General features: G+C 41.2%; 1 protein-coding gene and 1 long non-coding RNA gene across 5 annotated transcripts in view; one reads left to right on the top strand and one right to left on the bottom strand.

Moving 5' to 3' along the window:
• The window catches only part of FOXP1 (forkhead box P1), a 642,166-nt gene that overhangs the window by 620,516 nt on the left and 1,055 nt on the right, over window positions 1–20,595 (bottom strand). For all 4 annotated transcript variants that reach the window (XM_090283832.1, XM_090283838.1, XM_090283837.1 and 1 more), the window contains exon 2: window positions 19,309–19,453. The gene's annotated coding sequence lies outside the window, so the exon portion shown is untranslated. The remainder of the gene's footprint in view (window positions 1–19,308; window positions 19,454–20,595) is intronic.
• LOC150004676 (uncharacterized) overlaps window positions 19,809–20,595 on the top strand; it is a 34,507-nt gene continuing 33,720 nt past the window's right edge. Inside the window, exon 1 of the long non-coding RNA XR_016512398.1 lies at window positions 19,809–19,972. This is a non-coding gene — a long non-coding RNA (uncharacterized LOC150004676). The remainder of the gene's footprint in view (window positions 19,973–20,595) is intronic.

Raw genomic sequence — 20,595 nt, 5'->3', positions numbered from 1 at the left:
CAGCAGCTAGTCACTTGCCTTTCCCACGCATGCAAGGAGTTCAGACTAGCCATCAGCCTGACGAAGACGAATGTTATGGCTCAAGGCACGGGGACTCCCCCATGCATCACCATCGACGGATACACCCTGAAGGTTGTCAACGACTTCACTTACCTCGGGTCCACCATCTCGAGCTCTCTGTCAGTCGACTTGGAGGTCAACCGGAGAATCGCCAGGGCAGCCACAGTTATGGCCAGACTGAACCGGCGAGCGTGGAACAATTCCAGCCTCACCGAGAAAACCAGACTGCGCATCTACCAAGCCTGCGTACTCAGCACTCTCCTCTATGGCAGCAAGACGTGGACCACCTACGCAAGGCACGAAAGGAAACTCAACAGCTTCCACATGAGGTGCCTGCGACGCGTCCTGCATGTCGCCTGGCAGGATAAGGTTCCCAACACCGAGGTGCTGAAGTGAGCCAATATGAGCAGTTTGCATGCAGTTCTTAGTGAGAGACGCCTCAGGTGGCTCGGCCATGTCAAAAGAATGGATGCAGGCCGTATCCCCAAAGACCTCCTCTACGGCGAGCTAGCAGAAGGCAAGAGGATGACAGGGCGCCCAAAACTGCGGTTCAAAGACATCTGCAAAAAGGACATGACACAATGCTCCATCAATCTCAACACATGGGAAGTTCAAGCAGACGACCGCCTAGCCTGGAGGCTCGCGGTCAGGCAAGGTATGTCACGCGCGGAGGCTGCGCGCAACGAGGAGGCGGCCCAGAAAAGATCGAGGCGGAAGCAGCGTCAACAGCAGCAACAACAGCCATCTGCCTTCACCTGTAACAAGTGCAGCAGGGATTGTCACTCCCGAGTCGGACTGCACAGCCATTCTCGGCGGTGCAGATAGACTCTCAGGAAGCTACGCCATCGTCTCTCGAGACGGACGGCTGCCGACGACATGTGCCAGACTCTCTATCCTGTTCTAAGTGAGTTTCACGCACTAATTTATTTAATTCTTACCACCAGCTTTATGTGGTAGGTACTATCATCCCATTTTGTGGGTAAGAAAACTGAACCACAGAAATGTTTAATGACTTGTCCAAGGTCACCTGGGTCATAAATGACAAGGCTGGGGATTGGAACCCACTGATTCAGTATACGCTTCTCTATGTGTTGGGTTAGATTCTTGATCTGACACAATGAAACCACTGCCTCCACTCATTAGAACAATTGGGGCTAATATTATCTACCTTTGACTAAAGGTTTTAAATGTGCCAGACACTGGGCATTACGTGAATTATACATCATCTCTAAAAGGTTCATATTATCACCATACCATGTTACAGAAGAGCAAACTGAGGGTAAGAAACCTACTCAAGATTACCCATTCTAAGAGACCACATTGAGACTGGATTTTGTTTTGTCTGGTTCTGAGACCAAGCATGCCAGTAACGGGATAATTTGGTTTTTCCATTAGTGGAGTTGGGTATTCCTTGGGTCTTCCTCAAATAGGAAGCTGAAAAAGTTGAACAATGACTATGGGCCCCACAGATATGTAATCTGGACCTCCTGGACCCAATCCTTTGCCTGTATTTCTCCTTTTATTTGTCATTCCCTCCCACTCAAAAAAATCCCCCCCTCCTAAATCCATCCCTTTCTTTTGAAAATATGTGATATGAGTAGAGTGAAGTTGGGGCGGTGAATGGAAGAGGCGGGCTGGTCATGGGAAATGAGAGGAAACAAACGAGGGAGGCGTGTGTGTGTGTGTGTGTGTGTGTGTGTGTGTGTGTGTTGTGTGGTGTGTGAGGTGAATGGAAGAGGCGGGCTGGTCATGGGAAATGAGTGGAAACAAACGAGGGAGGTGCGTGTGTGTGTGTGTGTCCCCCTAGATAGTGGCTGGGAAGAATCGGGTTAAATAAGAACAAACAAAATCCCAGCCATGTGGAAGATGAGGAGAAACGTAAAGGTGCTGGCTACTCCATGGGGTTAGGCAAATTATTTGACATGCTCTCTTACCCAAAGCAGGAAACCTGGTCCACTTCTGAGCTCAACAAATAAATGCATATGGAGTGGCTTTTCCAGGATGGTGGGCCATGCTGGGAAAATTTCATTCAATTCACTGCATGTCTAAGAGCATATGACTTGCAAAGATGTGCATTTAGCCAAAGACAAAGAGAGAGATCTTCCCTACCATACAGGCAAGGCAACCATGATCTCCCCCTAAATCCTTCAGGACAAAAAAACAAATTAAGCCTTTAAGACAACACTTTCTTTAGATATAACCATTGGACAATCTGAATATTTGAACACTTGAAAAAAATAAACCTTGGTATTCTAACCATGGGTCTTTAATATCCAAATTTTTCTACATGTCAGAATGTGGAGCAATATAGAATATCTGAAACCTAGAGTAGCCTTTTTTAATTCCAGAGACATGGCACCAATTCATTTATTAAATATGCCATCTCTGCAGCCAAGAAGTATAGCATCAAAGATCACATGAAATGCCACAAGACAGAAAGCATCTGCTGCCCTGTATCTCCGCACAAGTGAAGATGTGCTTTCACACCATCTCCAGGAATGAGGGCTTTCCTCCCTCTCATCCTTCCGAAGGAGTCAGACGAGTTGGTGCCAAACTGCTGGATGACTTCACCCTCTGTCATCCGCATGGCACATGGAATGTCTACAGCATGCCAGATTATCAGTCAAGTGATAGCAGTGGTATGTTATACCTGCTTGACACGGTTTAAATGAGGCTCCCTCAAGCCACCTAAGGTTTCGCTTCTTCTCATCTACACCTGCACCAATTTCAGAAGCAAACATAAACACCCAACAAAACCATATTTTAGGAGCTTATTTAAAAGTGAAGATACAATCAACACAAACCCCAAAACATAACAATAAGATAATTAACCCGAGGTTCTGACTCACTCCACATGTGGGATATGCCTCCTTCAGTTTTTTAGTGATTTTTGCAAAGTTCTGCATCATTTATCCATCTTAGCTATTTAATGTGACTTATAACCAATGTAGACAGAATAATCATAACCATAAAATCTAACACATATAAAGGTCCTTCCTATATTTGCCAGGCACCAGGCATCATATTTTACATGTATTATCTTATTTAATCCACAGAATAAATGGATAAGGTAAGCTTTACTATGTCCTTTTATACACACATATACTTATGAAAGATAAAAGTAAATTAGAAAGGTTAATAGGCTTTATGTCACCCAACAAGTGTTAAAAATGCTCTTTAAACCTAAGTCTGTAGAACTCCAGAGTTCCCACCCTTAACCACCAAGCCACGCGTGACCGACACCCATGACTGCGCTGGATCAGAATTTAGATCCCCTTAACTGGTGCCACAGGCCTAGACTGTGTGCTTAGCATGAATGAAACTCTACAACTAGAGTTAAGTAGCTTTTGTAGTGTTTTGATTTTTATTTTATAAGTGGGAATATATACTTCAATGAGTGAGAAAAGTCCTTTTGAATAGTTCTGTGCCATTTGGACAGGATGAACTTTGAAAAGAAGGAAGCAAAGAAACCAAATTATATACCTAAGGGACAGGGGCTGTGGACACCAATGTCTCTGTCCCTCTGTCTCTGATGGAACACTAGGGTAAATGAAGATTTCCTGGACTTCAGGATGCTGCTTACCACTCCTCAGAGAGGAACCTTCCCTGCAGATGCTAAGAACACAGCAGGCACTGAAGCAATTCCTCACTGGTGTCTTTTTACCAGAAACTAAGTATTCAGATATTTTATTTGCTAATTCATTGCATAAAATTGTGTAAAAGAGAGTCTTCACCAAACAATGTACACATATTTTGGCAGAAGTGGCTAAATAGACTCTTAAAAAGAAATTCAAATCAAGAATCGCTCAAGCCAACACCTACCTTCTAGCCTAATAAAAAAAAAATCAATCTGTCAGGTCCTAATTAAGTGCTAAGGCTATAAAGAAAAGGCAGCTACTTACACTTGGTATACTACCTCGTATACTGTTGGGAGTCAAAATGCAGCTGAAAGCCATGTTTCTTACAGAAATGGTAACTGCCTACAAATAACTCATTTGCTTCTGGGAAGCCACATATTTAGTAAATACAAAATGGAACCAGAGGAATCTCCTAAGCTTGCTGAAAAAGATCTCTGTGAATAACAACACTTAGATGTCTAAATGACTAAGGATGTCCAAAAATAAGCTGGGAGGATGGGGGATTGGGAAATGATGCTTCCTGGTCTGGTAGCAGTGTTGGGTCAGTCAGTGAACACATGAATAAAGAGGAACAAATGAATAAGTAAATAAACAACTGAATGAGTGAATCAATAAGTGAACACATCCATAGGTTATTTCCATGTTGGTCAATGAAATAAGTTATTTCTCCACTTTGTTTCACATAGTCACTAAGAAATGTGCAGGTATGTGAACACCCATGCCCGGTCATTGACCACAATGGAGGCAGTTTAAGATTCTAATCAAGCTGCTCCACACACACTCAGCACAGATGTGGTTAAATGGATGGGAAACTGCTCCCCTAAGCTAGGTCATGATCACTGTGGGGAATCAGAGTGGCAAACATGTGGTCCCACGTCCCAACCTGCTAAGCACTGTCCTGATGGAGGTGGAGAAAAAGACACTGAAAACTGTGCATGGATTATAAGCTAACAACTACTTTGCAAATGGTGAGCTGTCCTGAGTGGCTCTCTCATCCCCCTGAGAACTAAACAATGGCCAGGGAAAAATAATAGACAATGTAAACATATTCAAATCCAACCTCATTACAAACCTTCATGCAGTCTAACATTGATCCAACTAAAGTATCATTCCCAATCCCTCCTGTGTGAAAATTAAGGTGGTTGCAAAAAAGCAATTCTACAGGCAATCCAGTCAACAGGTCGATAGGAAGACTCTCATGTTCACAACCCGAGACTGTGAAGAGAAGAGCTGGCCAGGTGGTGACTCATAGGCATATTTTCCTTCTTTCCACATTCCGTACCAGACCTGCGGGGTGGGAGTTCTATTCATGTCTCTGTGGAAGAAGCAGTGTGCCCTCAACTGCTTCTGAAAAGGCATCCTCTTTAAGGCACTGGGCAGACACTGATGCCAGCATGCTTTGGCCACAGAGACGTGAGCAGTCCCTCCCCAGGCTGGCCCTCTGGGGTGTCCTAATAAACCAAGCACACCTCTGGGCTCCCAGAAGCAGGCTCCCAGCCTTCACAGCCCCTCAACTGTCACATGCCAGTGAGTCAAGAATAGCTACTCTACTGGATGGAAGGAAAGAAGAGGCTACAGGAAGAAAATGTGGGGAAAGTTAGACAAAGCAAGAAAGTATGGAGGTAAGTGTTTTAATCTTCCCAACTTTCATTATCAAATGCTCTAAAGAAGCGAGTGCAGTGCCAAGACCCTGTTCTCATGAAACAAATGCAGGTGACAGGAATCACTCTGATTAATAACAATCTCCAAGATCAACTGTTCACAGTAAGAGAAAAGCTGTGTTAAGTACTTTACACACATTTTCTCATTCATGCCTCTGCCAAACAGAACACCAGGCCCTATCACTGCCCATAAGATAAACCAAGCCTCAAAAACTCAGCCACTTGCTTAGGATACCATATACTAAGGGGCAGAAAATCAGTGCATTTTACGAGAGAACAAAAATACCTGGCCTAGGGTGAAACATTCCTGAATGAACCAATTATGTTAAAACCTGGTACTACAAAAAAAATGTTTTCTTCAAACCCTGCTTGAGCCAGCTTAAAGAAGTTCATTTTATCTTCCTCAATGAGGGTGTCCCCTTTGCCCAGTGCAGAGATACAACATCCCCATAAGGTTTCTCCATGTTTTTTCATGGCCTGACAGCTCATTTCTTTGTAGCACTGGATAATACTCCATTGTCTGGATGTAACATAGTTATTATTTATTCATCACTTACTGAAGGACAACTTGGTTGCTTCCAAGTTTTGGCAACTATGATAGAGCAGCTATATGTGTGTAAACATCCATGTGCTATTTTCTGGGTGAATGTAAGTTTTCAGCTCCTTTGGGTAAATATCAAGGACTGTGACTGTGGATCATATGGTAAGAGTGTGTTTAGTTCTATAAGAAACCGCCACACTGTCTTCAAAAGTGGCTGTACTATTTTGCATTCCCACCAACAACAAATGGGAGGTTATTTTTTAAAACGTTATTTCTGAGGTATTCACTGGAAATCTCTTTCCTACCCAAGGGCAAAGGATACTTTTATATGGCATAGTGGAAGGTCAAGAGAAATGTTCCACTCTTTGAAAACTTCTTCTCAGACTTCCGGTCTAGATGGAGGTGTAGGTAGACACACTTCACCTCCCAGCGCAACCATAAGAAGGATCACAACTAACCTCAAAACAAAAAACACCCAGAACTTCCAGAAAATCTATCTGTATGGAAGTCCAACAACCAAGGATTTAAAGAAGATATATTCATCCAGATGGGTGGAGCAGCAGAGATGAGGAGCTAGGAGGAGAGGACACAGTATGGAGACAGGAAGGCAGTGGCCCTGTGGGATGGATGGTCTCACATTTACGTAGATAAAAATCAGGAGGAATCCCTTGGGAGCGAGCAATCCCAGCCCCCGGCCAGACTGTGCAGCCCAGGGTTCCATCACTGAGAAAATAAAGCCTTATAACTTCTGTTTGTGAAAACCAGTGGGGATTGGGGCGGCAGAAGAAACTGCGGATCTCTTAGGAGAGTCCATTTAAAGAGCCTGCAAGGTCCTGGAATGTACACAAACACACCCACTTTGGGAACAACCACCAAAGCAATAGCTAGAAGGGTGCCAGTCACATACCCGGAAGTGGGTGAAGTGACTAGAAACAAGGTAAGCGCTAAGCAAGCCTCCAGCAGCCAGGCAACAGCATCCCACTCCCTTTCCAACCCCTCCCCCATATATAGAGCCAAACAGCAGTAAAGAAGGTTGCCCCACCCTGGTGAATACCTAAGGCTCTGCCTGTTACAACAAGGAGTCAAAGAAGTTCTATCTAATACACGGAAACAAATACAGGGAGGCTGCCAAATTGAGGAGACAAAGAAATATGGAGCAAATGAAAGTACATAACAAAACTCCAGAAAAAGAACTAAACAAAACAGAGGTAGCCAACCTATCAGATACAGAATGCAAAACACTGGTGATGAGGATGCTCAGAGAACTCAATTGACTATGGCAAAAGCATAAGGGAAGAAATGAAGCCTACACTAAGTGAAATAAAGAAAAATCTACAGGAAACCAACAGTGAAGGGACGGAAGTGAGGGTTTAAATCAAGGCTTTGGAACATGAGGAAGAGATAACCTTTCAACCAGAAAAAAAAGAAAAAGAAAAACAAGGATTCAAAAAAAATGAGGAAAGAATAAGAAAACCCTGGGACATCTCCAAAAGTGCCAACATCTGAATTATAGGGATGCCAGAAGCAGAAGAGAAAGAGCAAGAAATTGGATACTTATTTGAAAGAATAATAAAAGAAAACTTCCCTAATTTGGTGAAGGAAATAGACATACAAGTCCAGGAAGCACAGAGAGTCCCAAACAAGATGGACCCAAAGAGGGCCACACCAAGACACATCATAATTAAAAGGCCAAAGGCTAAAGAGTGAATCTTAAAAAGCAGCAAGAGAAAAGCAGAGAGTTACCTACAAAGGAGTTCCTTAAGACTGTCAGTAGATCTCTCAAAAGAAACTCTGCAGGCGAGAAAGAACTGGCAAGAAGTATTCAAAGTATAAAAAGCAAGGACCTACAACCAAAATTATTCTATCCAGCAAAGCTATTATTTAGAATGGAGGAGAAGACAAAGTACTTCCCACACAAGATAAAGCTAAAGGAGTTCATCATCACCAAGCCCTTATTATATGAAATGTTAAAGGGACTTATTTAAGAAAAAGAAGATCAAAACTATGAACATTAACATGACGACAAACTCACAACTATCAACAACTGAATCTAAAAAACAAACACAAAAACATACTAAGCAAACAACTAGAACAGGAACAGAATCATAGATACGGAGATCATTTGGAGGGTTATCAACAAAGAGGGGGTAAGGGGAGAATGGGGGAAAAATTACAGGGACTAAAAATCATAATTGATAGGTACAAAATAGACAGGGAGATGTTAAGCATAGTATAGGAAATGGAGAAGCCAAAGAACTTATATGTATGACCCATGGTCATGAACTAATGGAGGGCTTGCTGGAGGGAAGGGTGGGTATCGATCAAAGGGGGAAAATTAAGGACAACTGCAATAGCATAATCAATTTTTTTTTAAAGGAAAAGAAAACCTCTCCTAAACCCCTCACACTTGGTACATGGTCAGGCTCCTTGGAATTTCCCCATTCTGAAAGAGAAGCTGTTCAGAGAGCGAGGCTCTGTGACCACCCATGATCTGAATTACGCACAGGTGTTCAAAAATACAGAGGGATCCAGCATAATTAAGAGCATTAAGCAATCATCTCAACCCAAGAAGGCAGCTGAAGAAAAGAAGAACAGAGTTTGGGCAGCGCTTTGGAAATTAATTCCACAGCCTTTCACCAAGTTGAAATCTTGGCTTTGGACACACATAAAAATGAGCCTGGCCTGATCTGAGCTCCCAGTGGACATCAGCCAGATCACAAAGTTGACCCAATTGGCCTGCCTTACCACAGAGAGGGCCACTGCTGGGACAGCAGATGGTATTACTGGTAAAAGCCAATACGGAAGGACAGGACAGCAGACAGAGGCAGATGTGGCTGGAGAAGCCAGGTGGGAGTCTCTGCTTTCAGCAGAATCATTTCTATAAGGCATTTTTTACAAAGAATATCATAGTGGCCTTCAGTCTGACTTCAATCATTCATTCTTTACATCCTATAAAACATAGCTAATTATTATTTTATTTTCTCTCTTGTCACTGGTACTGTTGTACAGTAGTAACACATGACTGAACTTTACACTGAGAGGAATGTCTTGTAAGGAGAACTGCATTAGAAACCCTTTGCAACAAAGAAGCAGTGAGAATGTTTTCCCACCAGGTTTCAGGAACCTAAAAAAAAATGCTAACTTACAAGCACTACTTCTCTTTAAATAGACCATTACTAAGTATAACTTTATTTGTTATGAGAAACTCAATTCTTTAAAAAAAGTAAAGCCATTGTTTAATGGGTAACACTGACTCTAATGGTCCCTGTTTAACACACACCAGTCTTTTAAAAGGAGCACTGTCCAAACATTCCCCGTTTGTTATATTTTTCTCCAATCTTCATGGAAACACTATCTAACTTTGGACTCATTTTGTTTAATATCTCCAGTCATTTCTGCTATTTACTGAGTATTTGATATTCCTAATAAACCATCAATACAAATATCCAAGTTGTCTAGGAGGGTAAAAATAGTTTTCCAACCATCCCTGGCCAGTCAAGGTAAACATTTCTATGACCCAAGAGTGTTAGCTATGCTAACACAAATGCCTTTTATTTTTCCTCTTAAATTATAAGATTTTCATTTTACTCAGCAATGAGCCTAAATCGAAATTTTATGCATCAGAATTAAATATGTTCTATCTACCATTAATATTTAATGGAAAAAAAAAAAAGACTGATAACTGTATCCAATTACACTGCTGATGTCATCTAGATGTGCAGCACCGATTCTTCTGGTCATTAGCATCATCACAGAGCACCAGCTCTGGCTTAGGAAGCAAGTTTGGTAACAGAGCCAAAAGTAGACACACACTATTTTAAAAACACATTCTGATTTTCATCTAAGTATGTATTTATATGGCTTTCTTACCATAAATATGCCAATCTTTTAAAATGTGCAGAAATAACTTTCTACACTGAAGAATAAGGTGCTATATCATAAGAAGGACACAGAAGTATAAAGCACCTGTTAATTAAACATCGCTTTTTCACTTGCTACCCTGCATGTGTGGCTCTTAGGTTCTAAGCCAAGTCTGTAAAGAAGAAAGAAAATGGCTAGACTCATTCAAATGAACGCCTTGCCTGTTTTTGTTGTTGTTGTTGTTCTTGTTGTTTGTCCTTAAATGTAAGACATCAGCCACTTGCTGTATTATTTTTTAAATATAATTCCCTGGTAAATGTTTGATTTTAAAGTACCTCCCCCCATCAAAAAACAAAACAAAACAAAACAGACACTTGCAAACGAACAAGTTATGAAGTTTGAGTCAGGACCAGTAGTTTCATATTAATCCTAAAGTTTCAATATATGGTATTGCAGGAAGCTGCTGGATTTCACATTCAAATGTAGAGCTTGTCTTGAATTAATATGCAGCACTTCAAAAGGTTCACATGGAAAAATGAATAAACCACAACTGCAATGTATCCACGTAAATGAATTTCACTAACACTATTGACCAAAAGAAAAAGCAAGTTACTAAAGAATACATACAGTGGATATCATCAATATAAACCCTCAACATGCAAAAAAAAAAAAAAAAAAACCCTATATTTTGGGGAATACATGCACATGTATTAAAAGTATACAGAAATCCAAGGGATGATGAACAGCCAGCTGAGAGCAGAGGTTACCTCCAGAGGAGATGGATGGGGATGAGAAGTGGGAGGGATGTGCCAGGAACCTCTTTCAACCTGAACAGAAATGTGTTCTTTCCGAAGCAGAGCTGCAGGTACATGGATCCTCACTGAATTATTCTTTGTTCCCTTTTGGTGTGACAAATTCCATAATAAAAATGGAAAGATAAAAACACACAGTTTTAAGATAAATAGCTTTGTAAATATCTGCCAGATTTCTCTCTTCAAAAGTTGTTCTCAACTCAAAGATCAAAGAGCTCGAGGCCAAGGCATCACAATTTCTTCAACAGCTGCCACACTGGTTATGACTCTAACCCTGCATCCCAGCATAAAACCCATCTCCACTATTTTCAAAAGTGCCTATTTGTACCTTGACAAATTCTTTCACCCCTAGTACTCTGCTGTGCAAGTCATCTCTGACAGAGATGCTCTCTACAATTAGGAAAAGGGGCTGCCCTGCTTCCTAGTAGGAACAAAACAAAAACAAATACAGGAAGGAGATCTCTCTCTAAATATCTTTTTAATTTTAGTTGGCGCGAATACATGCACAGGGAGAAGCTAGAAGCATACCTTCTGTATAATTTTCGGACAAAGGAGTGTAAGAGAAAGGTCAATTTTTGCCAGATGGGGAGTTTATTCCCCCATGCCCCACCTCCCTCCCTACCCCCATCCTAGAATATTTAAACCTGGTGCTGCAGTTGCCATAAGGACAGCCAGACAAAAGAGAGAAGCACCCTGTCAGCGGCAAGGATAACGACTTGCTTCTACAAGTACAAGAATTTGTTGTAAGCTTACCGAAGTTACAACTGCACGTTTACTGTCAACACGCATCATACTGCAACAAAAGCCATTATTTAGAAAATAAGATGAACACATTTAAGCAGCTGAACCCTTCTTAAACCCAGAGAAGGCATGCAAAACAGTAGGTCTGCAACAACATGCCTGAAGAAGGCCATAAAAGAAAACCCGAGACTGAACAATTTCCTATTTTCATAGACTATTTTCTCCGAGATTTTTAAAAGTTGCACGTGGACAGATACTAAAATGCCCTACCTGCTTTCTCAAAATCCATTCACCTATCCAAATAACTAAAATGTGGCAAACTTTCTATTAAAACATTTCTACAATATATCACTAAAAAGGGTCTGTCATTGATTCCCTAATGATAAATCACTAAATTACTTAATGAAATGATTAACATCCTTTCAACAAACAAGGCAAGGCAGAGGAACTTAGCAGCCTGATGTAGATTTCATCTATGGATGCCAGTGTGACAGGACGTGTCCCCTATCACTGCCATCTTGTAGTTTTCATCAGTTCCATTTTCATCTTTTCCATTTTCATCTTTTATAGAAACCCTTTACTCAAGGACACAGATACTCTAGTTTTAAAACTTGGCCCATCAGAGATTATTTTTTAAAGTGCTTCAGGGTCTGAACAGAAATAAAAAAAAAAACTTCGTATTATAGGAATATTCCAAATGCCACCCGAACCTAGAGCCAAGGAAACTGTGAAGTACTAGACATTAAAACAATTGCCAACTTTTTGGTATCCATTAAAATCAAGCCACACCCAAAGACAAATGGAATTTCTTTTTAATTTAGGTGAGGACATTTTGGACAAACACTATTGTTGGGTAACTTCAAAAGGCATGTTATTAATACAGACGAAAAATGCAGAACTTTTATTAAACAACTCTTTTGATCTTAGTGGTTAGATCTTTAGCTGAAGCCCTGAATATTTAAATAAGCCTCCTTCACATTTTATCTACCTTTATCTCATAATCTTGTAGGATGTATTCTTCTTGGGATTCTGCTTTCTTTATTTGTGTGGCACTGTTGACTAAGCTACTTCCATCATTATTTCTGCAGACGCCACCACATACAATGATAGATGATTTCCCAGGAAGCCTAGGAAAATTCAAATACTTGGGCCAGCAGAGGTAATCTAATGAGTAAACAGTTCAAATTTTAAAATGAAACTGAAATACTCAGAGAAAAAACAAAATCAGAAAGCCATTCAACACTAATTGGTAGCTATGCCAGGCCGACACCCTCTGGAAACATGGACACAAGCAAGGCATAATTCTGAAAGGACATGTCTGGTACTTGGTGAAAACCACCAAGTTCCAGGTTGTCCCTACCACCTTGTGTGGCTGGGAGGCTCTGGCTCAGTCTTTTTCTCCATGGTGCTTCACTCAGGACAAGGATCCCATACTCCTCCCAGGTTTCCTGAGGTTCAAGCAGTTCAGTTAGACCCTTAAGGAAGGCTTTCCTCCAACTCTGCAATATGAGTCCAGTTCTCCTACTTGGGTGGGCATTAGAACCATGTTTGAAAACGCAAAGGTTGGCCCCACTCGCTCAGGCACCCACAATTTAAAACTTGTGCACAGTTTAAAAAGGCTTGTGCACAATTTAAAACTACTGGCTTTGATTCCCCATAGAAATTCAAACACATTACAAATAATACAGGCTTCAAGATAAAACAAAGAATCAATCAGTGAAATCCAAATGAAGATAAAGATTTCAGTTCCAGAATCTCTAGCAGCATAAATTGCTTAGTCCATGGGTCTCTGTTTAGTGTGCAACACTAAGTTTGTTAAAAATGCACATTCTCACATCAGTCAGCAAAAAGTATGATCCAAGAATCTGTATTTTAATAAATCCCCTGACATTCAAACACAAACACACACAATGATGTGGAAGCAGGTGAGCAAGGGACCTCCCTTTGAAACATGCCGAAGTAGAACCAAGTGCCAACATGCTTCCACTTCACACCTGAGCACCACGTTGCCTCTAAGGGCTCACCCACCCTAGGACAGGAGGAGACCAACACCTCTGATCTGGCATCACCAACTCAGCAGAGCAACTTTAGGGCAGGAGAAACTCCAGCAAAGCTCACACCACACCCTGTCCCCCATGAGCTGTGGTCAATGTCCTGACAGCACGAAGAACATCTTTAAGAAGACAGGTAGTAACAAAGTACCTGTGTCTTTAGATCACCAAGCTCCAAGAACATACTTTAAACTACCACCCTAATCCACAGACAGAAAGACTGGAGCAGAAAAAGGCTCGTGATAACTCAACGGCCGAGTTGAGAGAAAGAAAAAGAAACCCCAGGAATTCAGTTTTTGAGTTTCATGCTAGAAATATTAGTGTCCTGGTTAATAAAGCTGATCACAGAATTAGCTAAAAGTCAGAGAATCTAGCAAAACATAAATGTCCACCTGACTGACTACTAATAAATATGTACCCAAATACAAAACTCAGGGGAAAATCTCTATCCCATCCTAAATGAATCTATTTTATTTGATATAAACAGAGACCAATAATGCCATACTCAGATCCATTTTTTTCCCTCAATAAACTGTCCTATAGCGCACTAGCCTTTGATATCTTCAAACTGTTGAGATAAAACAGAATGATGTGAGCTTTCCAGTCAATGATCCCTTCACGTCAGCTGCTTGTCTGAATTAGCAGCATCAGGAGAAAATAAACCCATCAGAGCTATCCTGAATAGACTCAACTAAATAGTAAACAAAACACTTGAACACAATTTTGTATGTATTCATGTTCCTTTAAAAAGAAAACTATTTTATTAAAACTGTGATTTGGAAAGAAAGTGAAATTAGCTTTGCACCGGCACTGCCGAGATGTTCCCAAACACCAGACATATGTAAATATCTTGTGGTATCAGTTCCATTTGAGTAGACCTGTCAAGATATTTACAGGGCTTGACAGTACTTCTGTCTTTAATTAAATTTTTTCCCAGATACTTTAATGTAATTTAAATAGATTATTAGTTGTCAGGATCTAATATAAATTTTGTTTACAATTTAGTTACTTTTAGTACTCAAATTGAAGAAATTAATTTAACCCTATGACTGAAGTGTTTTCAACATCAAGATGAGACCACTGAGAAGTTCCCACTGTCCTTGTACTTTCCCAATAATCTTACATTACTACGACTTAATTGCAAATATCAAGGGACTAAAAACTGAACCTCTCCCCAACTTTTTTTTCAACAAAATAAGTTGGGGAGGGTGATAAGGAAAAACCCACTTACTTGTTTAAATACAGATTCTTTCTTTTAGGCAGCTCCTTCTCCCACTGGCTGGCTAGGTAGAAATGTTTTTCTCACTTTAAATCCCATAACACAACTACCAAATAAACACCTGCTGTGCACACGGTAGGACATATATTAAAAACTGGTATCAGGGGATTTCAAAAAAGGAAAACAAGCCTTGAAGAGGCATCCATGGCTAATTTGGTCAATAGATTTCATGACCAGGTAAAACAGTACCAGGACAAGGATACATCCAGCTTCTGGCACAACCGCCTGGTGAGTGGGAGCTGACTTCTAAACAAGGCCTGAAAAATGTCTCAGTACAATCTGACTGTAATTAATAAGAATAATTCATTAAAGAAACAAAGAACACTATCTAATTGTTTTTCCTGACTGCCTTGCAATTCACCAAGCTGTACTTCCTCTTTCCAGAATAGCAGCCTTGTAGCCATAATTGCAAGAACATTATCTATGAGATGCAAACCCAAAACACTTCATGAAATCCAACATTCCTCACAACATTTACTTTTGGTTGGTGGCACAAGCCAAATCTGCTTAATTTCCATTAACCACATCATCACTTGCACGTGGAAATAAACTATATAGTGCCCAGGGGAAAAGGAAGAAAAACAACTGTCATGCATAAGATACCATAATTTGGCCAGGTTCTTCTGTTTCAGGGATTGGTCTCATCTCATGGCCTACTGATGTTCCAGCTTTTGGCACCTCTAGTCTTAATTCATCCAAGTATCATGGAAGAGAAACATTTTTTAAAAATCACTTTAAAGATGGCTCCTTGGATTGCATACATACACTGCAGACCAGTGTAACAAGTCACTAGAAAGATCATTTAGAAAATACATGTGCCTAATTGCAGGCTTCCTTGGCATGCTGGCTTGACTCACAAACTGTGTTTGATCACCTGGTAGGATTACTACCATCAACTAAAGAAAAAAAATATTCCCTGCAAATAGTAAGAGTGTATGTTGGCTCATGAATAAAGTTCACCTGTCTATTCAGCAGATGCCTCTCTTAAGGTTATTTTCTTTAGAAAGCAAACCCCTACTTGCCTTAGACTTTTAGAAACTCTAGGTTCAAAAAAAAAACATACTTTTAAAAAAAGGACAGTACTGCTGGCTCAGCTAAAATGGCATCTACTACGACTGAATTCTATAAAAGGAGTATAACACCTAATAGAATAAAAAAGGAAAAGAAAAAGCCCTAAGCAAAATTTTAAAAAATTTAAAAAGTTTGAAAATCACAAAATCACAAATACCACCTGTGCAAATCTAGCTATGCTCTGGAAATCCTTTCCCAGTCATGGAGAAACAGCTCATGCTCAATGCCTTGAAGTTGCAATCAAATTGCAGTAATTTAAGATTATTGGGGGAGCAAAGGGCAGTGGGAGCTCTTTGGAGGGCTTCCCTCCTTACTTAATGCTCTTCAGTCAGGGGTTAAATGAGTTTCTTTAATGTAAGTACCTTAAAGTAACTGAATCATAAACAAAATTTATACTATTTTCTGACAGCCTGCAATCTATTTAAATTTTATTAACGTGTGCCTAAAATTATTTTTTTTCAAAGACAGAACTCTTGCAGAGCCCTGTAAATATTCTTGGCATGCTTACTGAACTGTAACTGGTGTTATAACTCCTAACATTGTCTGAATACACATACTTTTTTGGTGATGCTGAGTCTTACAAGGTAACATTTCAAAATAGTTTAAGTCTTAAGTAAAACATGAAAACCAAATACACAGCACAATAAGATTGGGTTCAAAAGAAGTTGTCACATTTGCTTTGTTCTCCCCCCTCTTTCTTAATGTTGGCATTGGACGTGCTGTGGTATAAATATATTTGTTTATGATATATCACAATTCTTCTGTTAATTTAAACAACTGTTGAAAACAGACATATCCTTTAACAGAGCCTGAGAATGTAAATATACAAGGTCAAGAATAGAGTCTCAAGAGAAGCAAGGAAGAAGTAACAGAAAATTATGCCTAGGCTCAATATTAACCCAGTTAATTTTTGTTATTGTTGGTACAAATGATTTAACTAGAAAATATTTATAGCTTTTAGAAAAACATTACATATTGCAGAAAATTGCCTAATAGCATCCATGTGTATATTTAATTCCCATTGCTTAATTACACAATAAAAGGTATACCTAATAAAAGCTACAGACTTTGAAACATGTTGGGCACTATGATTATGAAACTGACATAAAAAAAAACAAAGTGCTTACTATATGATGGACATTTGTTAATTAAAAAGGCAATCCTTAAATGACAATTATTTTTATTCTTCTGTATGTGTTTACTTGTCCTTTTTCCTACTTTGTTCTACTTAATTAAAACTGACATTTAATTCTGGGAGGGTTTATAGAAAAAAAAAAAGGTGTTACACAGTTTATACTCCAAAATTTAAATATAAACACAAAATCTTATAGACATCTTCAGCAATATAACCCTCTTAATTTCAGACAGTTAATTTGAATACTCGATGTTTCTTTCATTATAGTTTGATAAACCTGTGAAAACAAAATACTAAAGTAATTACTGTTACAACTCTCTTTAAACATGTAAAGCAGTTAAATTTTCCTAGAAAACAAGCAAGGACAAATTACAGAATTTGAATAAAAGTAGCAATCTCCTCACGTTGAATGTCATTCTAAAAAAAGAGGTTATATCTAATCTGCAGCAAGCTCCCTCTTGCCTGTTTAAATTCCAAAAGTGGGCTGACACAAAACTTAATCACTGGTTTTGGGTTTTTTCTGTTGTTTTGTTTTTGTTTTTTTGGGTTATTCTTTTTTCTTTCTTTCTTTCTTTTTTTTTTTTTTTTTTTTTTTTTTGGAGCTGCACATCAGATTTAAACCCTCATATTCAAAACCCTGGCTTCACTGACAAGGCAGATCTTCTAAATTTGATGTGAGAAAATGTTATCTAACTCTAGTGTGGGAGTCTAGTGTTAGTAAAAAGAATTCCACTGCATGGTTCTGGTAGCAAGACAGCCTCTGGAAGACTTAATATTCTTGTAATACCTTTTGGGTACATTCTCTTCACAAACAAAAATGCATTAAAAATAACTTGTTTAGCAACTCAGCATCCATAAAGAACTCAAATGCTACCTAGAGAGAGGCTAAGTATTTCCTTCCAAGTGAGGCTTCGCTTGCACAACGAAGATCAGCATTTGCAATGGTCCATTTCTGCATTAGTGAGTATATAGCTTTGCTGCTTGATCCAATAGTCCAGGGTTCTTGACGCGGAGCTCCTGACAACCCAGCAGCAGTTCCGTTTGATCTCTCTTGCTTCCTTAATTTGGGTTGTCAAGGTTCAGCAGTTGGAGGTTGTTTACTTTACTTTTCAAAAAAATTTATTTTTTTCCTCTCCCATACTAACCCAATGTCTAATAGAGTGGGGAGTGGGGGGTACGGAATGCAGCCAGTGACAAGATGTTAAACTTTTCCCCTCTTTGTGCAGTGAGATTTTAGCTGACACTTTTTGGATGATAACTAGTTGAGTTCCTTTTTATATTTCCAGTACTCTTTAATTATTAGATATTTCAAGTAGAAAAATCAGAGAGGAAAAAACCCACTCCTAATCTCTTAAAGTGTGAGCCCAATTTTCTTTTCCTAGATTCAAAGAGATGGGTATTTCTACTTTGAAAATCGAAACTCCAGTGTAATTCTGAAAAAGATTTTATACATTTTTCTTTGGAACTGAAAATAACAGGAACTCTTCTGTTTCAATTATGCAGGTTAACCCTATGTAGAAAAACACCTGAAATCTGACCATTTCTCCTCAAATTCCAGCTAGGACATCTCCCTCCCCCCACAAACTGACTCTCACTGTGAGAAAACCGGGGGTTGGGGGTTAAAATTTTGCAGATTCTTCAATATATTTGCAGTAGTAAAAAAAATATTTTAAATATCCTTTAGGTTTTCTCAACTCAGTTATATGCAAACCCTAAATTCTGAACCTACGGACAAGCAAAGGTAAAGTGTAAACGGTTTCAATGTACGTATAGACTCCTTTCAAAGAATGCGGAATGCCCCTCTAGCATTTTTATTTAAAGAGCAGTAACAAAAAAAGGACATCGAACTTAGAAAATACCTGTGACCAGACGCGAAAGCAATACCAGCCTCTCCTTAAGTGGGCTGGAGAAGCTCAAGTGCAACCAAATTAAATGTTTATATTAATTTCATTACTCTGCCCGTGCCTCACAGATGAGGGCTGGGGGAGGGGTTTGTTGGGAAGAGGAAGAAATGTTTCATTTTGGGTTTTCTGGTCGAGCAAAAGGAAAATGAATTAAAAGGAACGCGTAGGATGAGCCCAGACTAAATCAATACACTTTGTAATCAGCCCAGCAAGGGTATTTGGACACAATGACTTGGAAATAATTAATAGTTATAAAGGGCGAGTAGGGAAAGAAGGGGGGCAAGGGATGTCACCATATTTTATCGGAACACTTCACACTCCACGCTAAACTTTGATCTCCAGATTTTCGGATTTAGGAAAGGGAAAAAAAAAGGAAGTCCAGTATATGAAGATGGGCACATTCCTGGCTCCAGCACCTAACGCTACACTCGCGCTGCCCATGCTGGCGCTTTGGGAACAGAGAGTTCCCAGGTTCTGCCCAGAGCCCTGGGATGTCCCTTGCACTGCACCTTCGCCTGTATCCTGGCCCCGCGCCCTCCGCCGCCTCGACTTACCCGCGGAGTCCAGGGAGGGAGTGGGAGCGCAGCCTTTACGCCCGAGGAGGAGGCGCCGGCAGTACCATGGTCCCCGGCGCAGCTGCCTAAGCTCCTGGCCCGCTTGCTCGCCGCGCGCTCTCTTCCTTTGGCAAACTTTCGGGTTCTGCGGTCGACAAGAAACCGGGGAGACCCTCAACAAGTCTTCCCGGTGCAGGTTGGGGGAAATTGAGGGGGGTAGGATGAATGAGTAGCCTGGGGGGTCAAAACAGAGGGCGACGGGTAGGAGCACCCGCGAGCGCGCGTGGAGGGGAGAGAGAATGCGGCTCAGGGAATCCCAGCAAGGATCCTGAGACGGGGAAATCGGCCCAAGCAAAGTCTGAGCACCTTCCCTGGGATCTCACAAAGTTGCAACAACAAAAAAGGAGGAGGGGAGGAAAGGGGGAAGGGGGTGGGATAGGGATATGATCACGGGCGAAGGGTTTGGAGTTACAACTGTTTATTTAGTCCTTATTCTCACAGGGGGCGGGAACTGCACGGGAATTGGGGGGTGGGGATGCATCAGACAGTAATTTCGAAGCAAGCACTTGAGACCCGAGTTTGTGACTTTGTTTCTGGACACGGAGCTCTCCGGCGCCCGGGTGTCACCTCCACTCTCCGGAGACTGAGGCGGAGCTCACAACAGGTGGGGAGGGAGACTCCGAAGGCCAAAGGCAAAAGGAATCAAAGTTTCCGATCTCGGCGGTATCTGGGGAGGAGCGGGGAGGGAGGCGGGGGCGAGGGGAGGCGGAGGCAGCAAATGACCGCGACCCCGCAGCTACTAGCAAACTCCTCTCGGCTCCCGACTCTGCCACCAGGGTCTCCCCCCAAAGCGCACGCTGTCCGCTCAGCCGAATCCTCGCAGCCGGGCAGGAACAGAGCTTGGGAGGAAGACTGGGTGCTGGCGAGCAATGCAGAGCCATCGAGCCGCTTGGGATAGGGCGGGAGGGACGCAACGATTCACGCACGTCTCAGGACAGATCCGGGCTTGGAAATCCCCCCCACCCCGGTTCCCCATACTTAAGAGAGGAGTAAAACTAGAGTGTGTGGTGGAGAGGGAAATCTGGGTGCGGAGACTCCCCGCAGTGTATTCTGCTCCCACTCTCACCGGTTGTGTTGGACCCATCGCGGGGAGGCTGGGTTCGGTGGGCCGAGCGCGCGTGGGGTACGTGTCTAGCTGGGGGTGTGCGGGTGTGTCTGAGTTTTCTGATCTGGAGGGAAAGTAATGTCACCTGCCTCCGGATTCGCGGCAAGACATGCATGGCACCG

This window comes from Furipterus horrens, unplaced genomic scaffold (assembly GCF_987537825.1).
Source record: "Furipterus horrens unplaced genomic scaffold, mFurHor1.1.pri manual_scaffold_7, whole genome shotgun sequence".
Taxonomy (NCBI): domain Eukaryota; kingdom Metazoa; phylum Chordata; class Mammalia; order Chiroptera; family Furipteridae; genus Furipterus; species Furipterus horrens.
The sequence above is the reverse complement of the archived record's forward strand: the minus strand, read 5'-3'. Positions and strand labels throughout refer to the sequence as shown.